Source organism: Lepeophtheirus salmonis, chromosome 5 (assembly GCF_016086655.4).
Source record: "Lepeophtheirus salmonis chromosome 5, UVic_Lsal_1.4, whole genome shotgun sequence".
NCBI lineage: Eukaryota > Metazoa > Arthropoda > Copepoda > Siphonostomatoida > Caligidae > Lepeophtheirus > Lepeophtheirus salmonis.
This window is the reverse complement of record NC_052135.2, coordinates 25,005,553-25,015,431: the sequence shown is the minus strand read 5'-3', so window position 1 is coordinate 25,015,431 and position 9,879 is coordinate 25,005,553. Positions and strand designations below refer to the sequence as shown.

General features: G+C 31.2%; 2 long non-coding RNA genes across 2 annotated transcripts; one reads left to right on the top strand and one right to left on the bottom strand.

Annotated features, from left to right (window-relative positions):
* Positions 1–2,659: 2,659 nt before the first annotated feature.
* LOC121118324 (uncharacterized) lies at positions 2,660–4,470 on the bottom strand. Its single transcript, XR_005864397.2, has 2 exons — positions 4,323–4,470; positions 2,660–3,472 (listed from the first exon to the last, which is right to left on the bottom strand). It is a non-coding gene; the product is annotated as an uncharacterized lncRNA (long non-coding RNA).
* Positions 4,214–7,770, top strand: LOC121118879 (uncharacterized). The gene is made up of 3 exons (XR_005864598.2): positions 4,214–4,350; positions 4,403–7,237; positions 7,340–7,770. It is a non-coding gene; the product is annotated as an uncharacterized lncRNA (long non-coding RNA).
* The last annotated feature ends 2,109 nt before the right edge of the window (positions 7,771–9,879 follow it).

Sequence of the window (9,879 nt, the reverse complement as noted above, 5' to 3'; positions counted from 1 at the left end):
TGTAGCCCTCTCGGAAAAAGACTAGAGGCATGGCTTTACCATCTGAGCCAACAGCTCCAAGCATCATGATGCTGGCTGGGTGCTTGGTCATGGACACATATTTCTCAGATCCCACATAACCATTAAGGCTAATGTAGTGATCATTTTTGTGGTTGAAGACTGGATCCACGGTAAAAGTTTTCCCATCGGAAAAAATGAGAATTCTGTCCCAATTGCTTTTCATGTTGTTCAAAATATTCTTGCATCGGATGTATCTGGCCTCCATATTGGCCATGGACAACATGGGACGGGTGGTGCGGACCAAGGACTTACCCCCAATGTCCTTGACAATGTTGGCAGCAGTAGTCTTACCCATGTTGTTCTTCTTGGCAATTGTTCTGATGCTCAGAAGAGGGTTTATCTTGATCTGGGCCCTGATCTTCTTCTTAGTGGCCTTTAAGACAGGTCTCCTAATTCGAGGCTTGTCTTCAAGGCCTTCCCCTTTGTCCAACCACCTCTTGATCCTGCCAATGGTGCTTACGGACATGCTGGTGGCCTCAGAGATCTCCTTGTGGCTGATTCCTGTACGAAGCAGAGCAGCTACTTCATGTCTTTTAGCCTCCATGTCAAAAAAAAATTATGAATTTCGAAATGGTATTGAAACAAAACTTGTTAATCTGAAAACGGCCTTTAGCTTTTATTTACGTAACATTTACGTAAAAAGTCTTTAAAACCTCAAAAAAAGCCATCGAAGGTACCAGTCAAGACTTTCGGGACACCCGGTATAAACATAAATAGGGTTTACCATCTAACAATCAGTTGATCTCCACTGAATATGAAAATACTAAAGAGATTAATTATGACCACCAATAAATAGAAAAACAGCTATTATTACACCAGAATTATTATCTGCTCTTGAGTATCACACCCAAAAAGTTGTGTTTATTTTAGCAGAAATAGCTAAAGCCATGAACAATAACATTGATATTCTTACTTCTAATAGAGATACAATTATATATATTCGAACAGAGTTCCAACTAGCTAAGGCTAATAAAATATAGACAGATTTCTAAAGTAATGATGCTCTTGTACTTCATGGGGATGGTAAAATGAGTCATAATTTACTACCCAAATCGGCTTCGGGAAAAGGGATTTTTATATTACTTAACGTTGTTAGCTTTCATCCAGAAATTATGAAGCTCAAAGTAATAGTGTATACGAGCCCATTCAAGACTTGGGCATAAGTAACAGTATGAAAGGGATGTGTATTGACACAAAAAAATCAAATACAGGTAGGAATGTACATGGAAAAAGCTTTTGCTTCTTGTGTGTAGACACCATAATATGGAACTCGGATTTTCTTTTAATCATGTATGGGATCTACATTTTCTATTGAGGTTAAAATGTTCTAGACATTTCTTTTGTCCATCCAGTGGTATAGAATGACAGAAAAAATAATACAGAGCAAGATAATATTTTGCTACTAAAGTTGTTAACGATCCAGCCGAGTGTAGAGTGAGTTTCGTTCAAAAATATAGTAATTTATAGACAACCGATGAATCAAAGCTGCAATTTCTACCTCCAAGTACTGGAAGACCATTGGTATATGTATCTCCATTCTAGGAAACATACTCTGTCTAAATTGTAACTAGACAAAAAACAACAACAACATTATATAGTAAGTATTCAATAACAATGAGAATTGACATGCTAGGGACATTTAGTATAAAAATTATATTAAATGTTTAGAAAATATATCCGCTACATTTTGATAACTATCATAGTAATAGTAAAATGATATATCTATGCTCATTTTTTAGACCGTCGCTGTTTTCAGCTTCTAATGACCAGGATTGTCGTTTTTTAATTAAAAGTCACTCCTATTAAAAATGTTCTTGAAAACTTTTTATTTATATAAATTTTTGACTGATTCTTTAAAAATTAGTAATATATGTATTTAAAAAAAAAAAGATAATACATAGGTGTCCAAGGTCAAGGTCATCAAAACTAGAACTTATTTGCTTATGAAGTAAACAATATGCGTACTTGGAAATTTTGGTATTAATCTGATAAATGGCTTGGCTGTGGTACGCCAACAAACAGACAGATAGTTGGAAAGCTAGAATTAATGTACAGTTATTAACTGTACTAGTAACTACAGTTATTTTTCTTTTGCAAAATTAGGTACGGAGTTCTCATACAAAATTTATCAAATATTGTTGATAAAAATTTTGTAAAACTAAATTTATTATTTTAAACAAAAGCTGCAATGTGTATTTTTAAGATGATGTCATAAGAAAAAAAAAGTTTTAAAATTCTTCATTTCGAGGTGGAAAAGAGCATGTTGTACCTACATCAAAAGACTAAAGCTTCAAATCTAAAAAAAATGTTTAAATTTACGTGTAATTATTATAAATGACTTCAAAATATCGATAATTTACTGTGAAAATTTCAAGGCATCACTATGTATGTAAGGGTATATATGTTTTCTTTTTACGTCAACACATGCAGATGTAGTTTGTTCTTTTTGAAACTTTTCTTATAAAAACTAGTTTTTCCATGATCATTTAGCTCAAGGATTTGTTCTACCTTTTACCTTTTGACCTCTTTTATTTATGTTTCTTGAACGAAAGAAGGAATTACATGTGTTAACTTAGTTGATAAGATAATCAAATAGACACTATTTTTGCGTTTTATTCTTAATTACGGATCTTTCTTTATTTTTTTGTTTGTGAAAAGACATGAAAAAATATATAAATTGGAAAACTTTTCAAGTAATTAGCACAATACACTTCTTATACATGAAAATAAAACAAAAAAAAGCGTTATTAATAATAATTATTATGAAGAAAAACATATATATTTTTATTAAGGACTCCTTTTTTTCCTGCCTCTAATTGAGGATTTGTTTGTACAAAAGAAGGGTTCATTATAGGTTCTTGGTAAATGAAGTAATTAGAGGCTGTTGTATTTTTCCATAAAAGAGGACAGGTTCATATTCAAAACTTAGTTTCTGAAGTACACTTATTTGTATTCATATATTTATAAATCACCTCCACAAATGATATGTTACGTAATTATCCTTATAATGTTAGATTTCGTCTACTAACTAAAAATCTTCTTTACTGTAGAAATAGATACCATGTTCCAAATCTAAAACAACATATATTTAGATTAAAATAGTTTAATAAGCCTAGGTTGGTTTAGTTATTGATAGGTTTGAGTCATTATGATATATATTAAATATATGAAATTTCTCCGGATTTCTGTAGGGATTTGCCCATCGACAGAACGTTAGTTTACCGGAATATAAGCGGCTATAAAATTTGCGCAAATGTTGATAGAAAGCCTGCTCAAAGAAGAAAGAGAACAATATTTGGACAAAGACTGCCGTAGATACCATCAAAGATCGGATTGTACATAATCCATACCGTTTGATCAGAGACATGGGTATGTCAGCAAATAACCAGGACAATGAAAGTAGACTTTGGAGCTAGAAGGAAAAACATATTTGATTAATGACAATACACAGGAAAAAATGCTCTCTAGATCAAAATTTCTCCTCAACGTCATGAGAGTAAATCCACCAGTGATTATCATAAGTTATATAGAGTCTTCAACATCCTGAAAGACAGGTATATTATCCCCAAGACCCCAGATGAGTGATGAAGTACCTGGCAATAATAAACCCTCTTTTAAAACCAAAAATATACTGATATTCATGGGAAATTTCATACAGGTGGGCATTATATCCACAAGTTTCCATATCGAGCAGGTTGGTTATAGAAAAAATAATTTTAAATATTATGAAACAACTGGTTATTTTACTATCACTCAACCCAATCAATAACAAAACTTGTTTCCACATATAAACATTTAAATTTAAATATGGAGCATCAGTTATTAATCCTTTCTTTAGATACGAAAAAGGGTGCAAAATTAAATGATATACAATTTACAGCCACACCGATATTGTATAAAATATATGTCTGTGTGGCAAGGGGGGAAGTGGATATCAGGACATTGTTTATAATTTCAAAATACCACTTTTACTATATACATATTTAAAAAGAAAATAGCTTCCAAAGACCCAGCAATTATTTCATTTCCACCCAACTATAAAAATTAGTTGATTGACTTTATTTATAGAAAATCGATTGTTCTTTGATTTAAAAGTTGTGTTTATAAATAAATAACTTATCTATTGATATCACTTTGCAAAATCAAGATTGTGTTCAGTTAAGGTGCTAATAATAGTTTCATGAGAACAAAACTTTGATTTGTGTCTTTATTGTGGAGTGTTTAATATTATATTGAACGTTGTTATAGTGTTGTGTTCTTACGTTTTCTTCGATCTGCATAATTAAATTAGTAAGTGAGCTTCCTTTTTATCTGATTAATTAGTCCGTATCGGTTGCTTTAGGGCCACAACTGACTCATCAATTAATAACTGTGATGTAACGTCATCCCTTCCCTTGGGTGACGTCATAACTCTTGGTGTGCCAGCTTTTCCTTGACATGGAGGCTAACTTAGCAGAACAATATGGCTAATCTATTCCTACCTTCAAAAGAACCGCCCGACGGAGAAAGTAACTCTGTAAGGGATGCACTCCCTCGCACTCTTCATTCAAAAGGGTTTGTTACTCCAGTAACAAAGAGATCTCCAGATATGAATATTGTATGTCCTCAAAAGAGGGAACAGGTTTTTGATGTTGGAAATCCTTATAATACTAGAAGCTGTTATCATTATTTTTTCATTCTTGAGGAGAAAACAAATCAAAATTTATGATTAATATTCTTATATAAATAAGTAATCTGTACCTACGAGCTACTTATTGATTATTTTCATAAATCTTAGATCCGTGTAAAGTTGCTTCGTGATGAAGTTTGAGATAAAGTATTGACTTGAGATTTGGTTTTGTTGAATTTTTTTTTTGAAAATATATGTATTAGTGGCATTATATGGTAACAATTTTTTTTATTTTAAATTGCCTAAAGGGTGATCACAAACTATCAAATTAACCTAAGATCTATTTTTAACTAGTACAGTAAACAATTTCATTTATGTTTATATGAAACTCGAGTAAATATGTGACAGGAATAAAAATTTCAATAACGTTTTAATAATTTTGTCGGTCTCAACGATGACAATGGCATTATTAAAAGTCCTAAGTATCACAACAGTAATAAACAATATCCTTTAAAAAACTAATTGAAAAGGCGAGCTTCAGAGGTTGCGTAGATAGTGGTCATCCATATAGTATAGTAATTCATGCATTATGGGACAAAACACCAATGATCCACGCTGGGTCATTTTCATCTTATTGGACAAGGCGTTCATCCTTGATAAACACAAAATAGGATTGCTTGTTAACACTTGATTAATATTTAATACTCATACTCATACATAAAATAGAGAAACCGTTCGTACCTATACACCATTGATAGACACGATGCTGGATTGGAAATTTATGTGATCTTATGAAAGAAACAGAGTAACACTGAGGATTTGTTTTGGAGTTGTAAGTGTTGGGCCTCGTTGGACTCAGATTTTAATTGAGGATCGTACTAATTTTTGTCTCAGGGCTGCTCACAGCTAATCTAATAAAATGACATGACAGCTAAGCTGCTTTATTATGAAACATGCTTCAAATCGTGAAGGTTACCACGTTAATTTTCGATTTCTTTTTTTCACATACCGTCGGATAATATAGAATAATCATCACCGGAGATCTCATATCTTTTACTACAGGACTTGAACGCTAAAAACGAGCGTGTTTAATCCACAAGAGCTATTATCCTATATAGTTAAAATAATGTATTGGTGTGTGTGTGTTTGTGTAATGTGTGTCTTACTTTGAAAACAAATATAACAACACATTTATTTCAAAAACAGAGAATGATACGGACTCTAGACATAAGATAAAAGTTGCTTAGAACTTGGAGTTACGTACGTAAGGCTATGTTTAATTATGATCATTAATTATGAGTCCTAATTCCTGGGGTCTGGAGGAAAGTTTGATTTTTCCATAATAAGTTGATTTTTTTTCATAAAACAAGATAGATTCTCCGACTAAAGTGGTTGAGAAAATGATATTTCGTTTAGATTAAAAATATGAAACTAAATAAGCCTTTTTGTTGCTCAAAAATAAAAATATTTTAAATGTCAGAATCTCAATCAAAGATGATGATATAATATCATGTTTCTGTCAAGACTTTCAATCCACCGTAGGGGGAGAAAGAGTCAATTTTCCTAAAAAAAAATTCCGTCATAGTTGTTACGTAATTATATCAAGGATCACTTCAAAGACAATCAAGAGTTTGGACCTGATAGATTTGGAGGGAAAGAGTTTTCATCGTTCAGCAGAGAGATAGTTCAATTCCTGATATGTTTAGGAAGATCTATGGAGAATAAAGGAAGGCTCTCCAAGTCAGAAATGAAAGGAAAAATTGTACTTATACCGAAAAAGGGATATGGGACCAATTTAAGTAATTGGTAACCAATAAGTATATTAAATGAAACCCACAGAATTATTTTTGGAGTAGTAGCTAATGAAATGTAATTAATGCTTAATAAAAGAATCGGTTCGCATCAAAAAGATTTGCTTAAAGGTAGAAAAATGGCTGATATTGCAAGCAATATCTACTGTACGATTGATAGCATCGAAAAAAGGGGAAAAATGGCGCCATTATCGCAGTAGACATTACAAAATCTGTTGACTCACTTTCCCAAAGCCTCATTTTACGAAAGACGAGAGAGAGTTTTTTTTTACCGAGTCGACTTTATAATCCAATTAGACACCTTTTAATCAATGGGACTTCAAGAATAACTTAAAATGGAAAGGAAAGTGATCCAATATTTCTCAAAAAAACCTATCGTTAAGGCTACCTTACTGCTCCTCTACTTTTTGTTATGGCTATAAAATAATTGGTTTTTTTTTAATTAGGAGGAAATATAGTGGATTTTGTGCTTTATTCGAACATCAGAAGCACATTATTGATCTATACGCAGATGATGTCACGTTATTTCTAGAAGCCAGTTCTGGAGCGCAACTTATGATGTAGAAAGTTGAGGTAATAATGTCTTTTTTGGTCAATTTAAATGAAGATCCTGTCTGTAAATGAATCAAAAGAAAATATTTATCGAACCAGTGGGAGAATGGAATCATGTATTCGATACAAGAGTTGCAGGATGTTACCTTAAAAAAGCGTATATATTAGGTATAGAACAGTCAAAATATGGGGAATCAAATAGCAAGTAAGTATATTGCGGTCTATGGTTTATAAAAAACTTTCACAATGGACGCACTTAAATCTTCAAACTCGGATTTAATAATATAATTATTTTATTATTCCCTAGGTGTTATATAAGGCCTCAGAAATAAAGGAAAATGGCTTCTAGATATTTTCCATAAATCTTATATTCCGCTTCTCAAAAGATTGAGGAAAGATTTAGATGGAGGTTTAGTACTCTTTAAGTAAAGTTTTGCGTAAAATTTATATATAGGTTCTTATTCACTTATCGGCAAGATCCGAACTCGAATGGAGATTTGTAATCTCTAAATCGATCAAATATCCGTCTTTAATGCTCTGCTCAGACCTCTCCAATGATTACTTGAGCCCACTTTCTCCTCATATGCTGCTGTTTAAAGAATTGTATGATATGCTAAACCTATCCATGATTCGACAACAACGGTTGATATATTTAGGCTGGATTAATCAAAAAGAGTTTTTTTCAAAAATCTTGAAAATTCCCAAAGTTTAGAAATGGAAACAATGCAGCGTAATATTCTTACAGATCATGACCTCCATAAAAACTCAGACTAATATTAAACCAAGAAAAGTTCTTTTTTCCCTCGTGAGAACTGGAAGAAAGCATAAACATCCAAGCCCCTGGTACCTGTAAATGAAAGGTTCCGCATTATATAGTGAGGAGGCATCCGAAATGTGAAAAAAATTGTAATAACGTTAAAACTACAAAGCACAAGCCTAATAAGAATTACGGAATGAATTCCTACGTAAAGTAGTATAAGGAAATAATTTTTCTTCACAATTCCAGATATCCACAAATTGCCTCTTTTTCGATAGTCCTTGTAAGGACTGCGGGAAGCTCTTTAATATTATTCAGCATGATTTTATTGATTGTCCTTTTGTGGGAATACATAAAGAGTTCATATCTTTGAACATTGAAATTGAAAGGCACAAGATGGGGGAAATTAAAGCTTTAAGTTTATACAGTCTTTCATCAGGAAAATCGGTACACGAAAGTCAAGCATTTTGCTTTGTTAAGTGCACAGACTCTCAATGCATCAAACTAAGTGTGAAAATATTTAAATGTAAGATTTATAGTCAAGAATTATATCTACCTCAGCAAGATATTCTGCTTTTTATCTCAAAATCCCAAACTGGGATGGTAGCTCTTGGGTCTACACCCTTGAAGTGAATTGGTATTGCATATAACATCATTCGACGTTGAAGAGGATCGTCCAACGCTATGAACATTTTATGAAGAGATCAACTTTTTAAATACAAGAATTTTTCACAATTTTTAGTTTATTTTTTCTTTGTTATTATTAATTAGTTAGTCAATTCTTATATTGTTGTAAGGTCTTAGTTAGGTAGTCTTATTTTAAGGTATAGTGCTTATTTATGCTGTTTTAGTAACTCAATTCTTCCAAAAAATGTATATTGTTTTAATTTGTATGTACATTATGAGCAATATAAATAAAAATTTTATATAAAAAAATCATACAACTTTAATACAATTTACTTTTAAAGTAATAGATAAAAAACTTTTACCATTGTTTTGAAAAGAAAATCATACTATTACCATACGCAACGTACGTTTCATTACTCAATACTAGCGTATAGCTAGCCTAAGTATGCCAAACATTTATAAGTAAATTTATTGGTATCTACAAGTTAGTATCGAAAAGCTGAGTAAAACAAAGCTAACTCTATGTTAAGTGCCTAAATCTCAGTTTTGTTATTGGGAGAAGGTTTTTGTTAAACCTAATGTTAGCGTTCAAATACTGAGTAAAGAACAAGAAAAACACATAAATGGCGGATAAGGTTGTGTGTCCTACATATATAAATAATAGGTTTTATATATTACATTATTAGAATTGCGTCTACCTCACATTCAACAAAAAATGAATAAGAATGATTTGTGAATGCACAAATTAATTAAATTCAACAAATTTTGATTTATAATTGTAAAATGTACGAATAATTCCCAGAAAAGACATTATGACAAAAATAACAAAATTGCATTTATTTTTATTAAACACTTCAGGAACATACGAAAAAGTGCTGGCAATAAATGTAGTTATAATGTAATTAGTAAATGTTTTAGACACAGAAACTCCAAATTTACTAACAAAAGGTTAAATTATAACTTTTGCTTTAAAGTGACAAAATCGAATCGAAAAAATATTGTCAAGAAAAAGGGAATTTTAAAATTGACTTTTCTCAAAATACGATGTAAATGGAAGTTTGCATAATTACACTACTATATTTGTCATAGTTCTATACTAGAACTACAATGGACAAATATTGAATAATCATTAACTATTATAATAGTTTATTAAATTTTAACTCACTATGGATCTAATAATTGAATGATATAAAAACATTTTGATTTGGTTGATTCAAAAAATTATATAGAATTAGATTGAGAAAATAGATTACAGCAGGACAGGTCTAGTAATTTTTGAAAAATTATTAGTGCACTAATAACTATATTAATTATTATAGTATTATCATTTTCTTTTATTTTTGATTAGTTAACAAATATTTCAGAAATACAAACTTAATCATATAATTTAAGAGCCTTAGTTTCTCCATTTTCTTATATATATAACTAAAAGAATACTCATTATTTTTGATTACATTATTTGT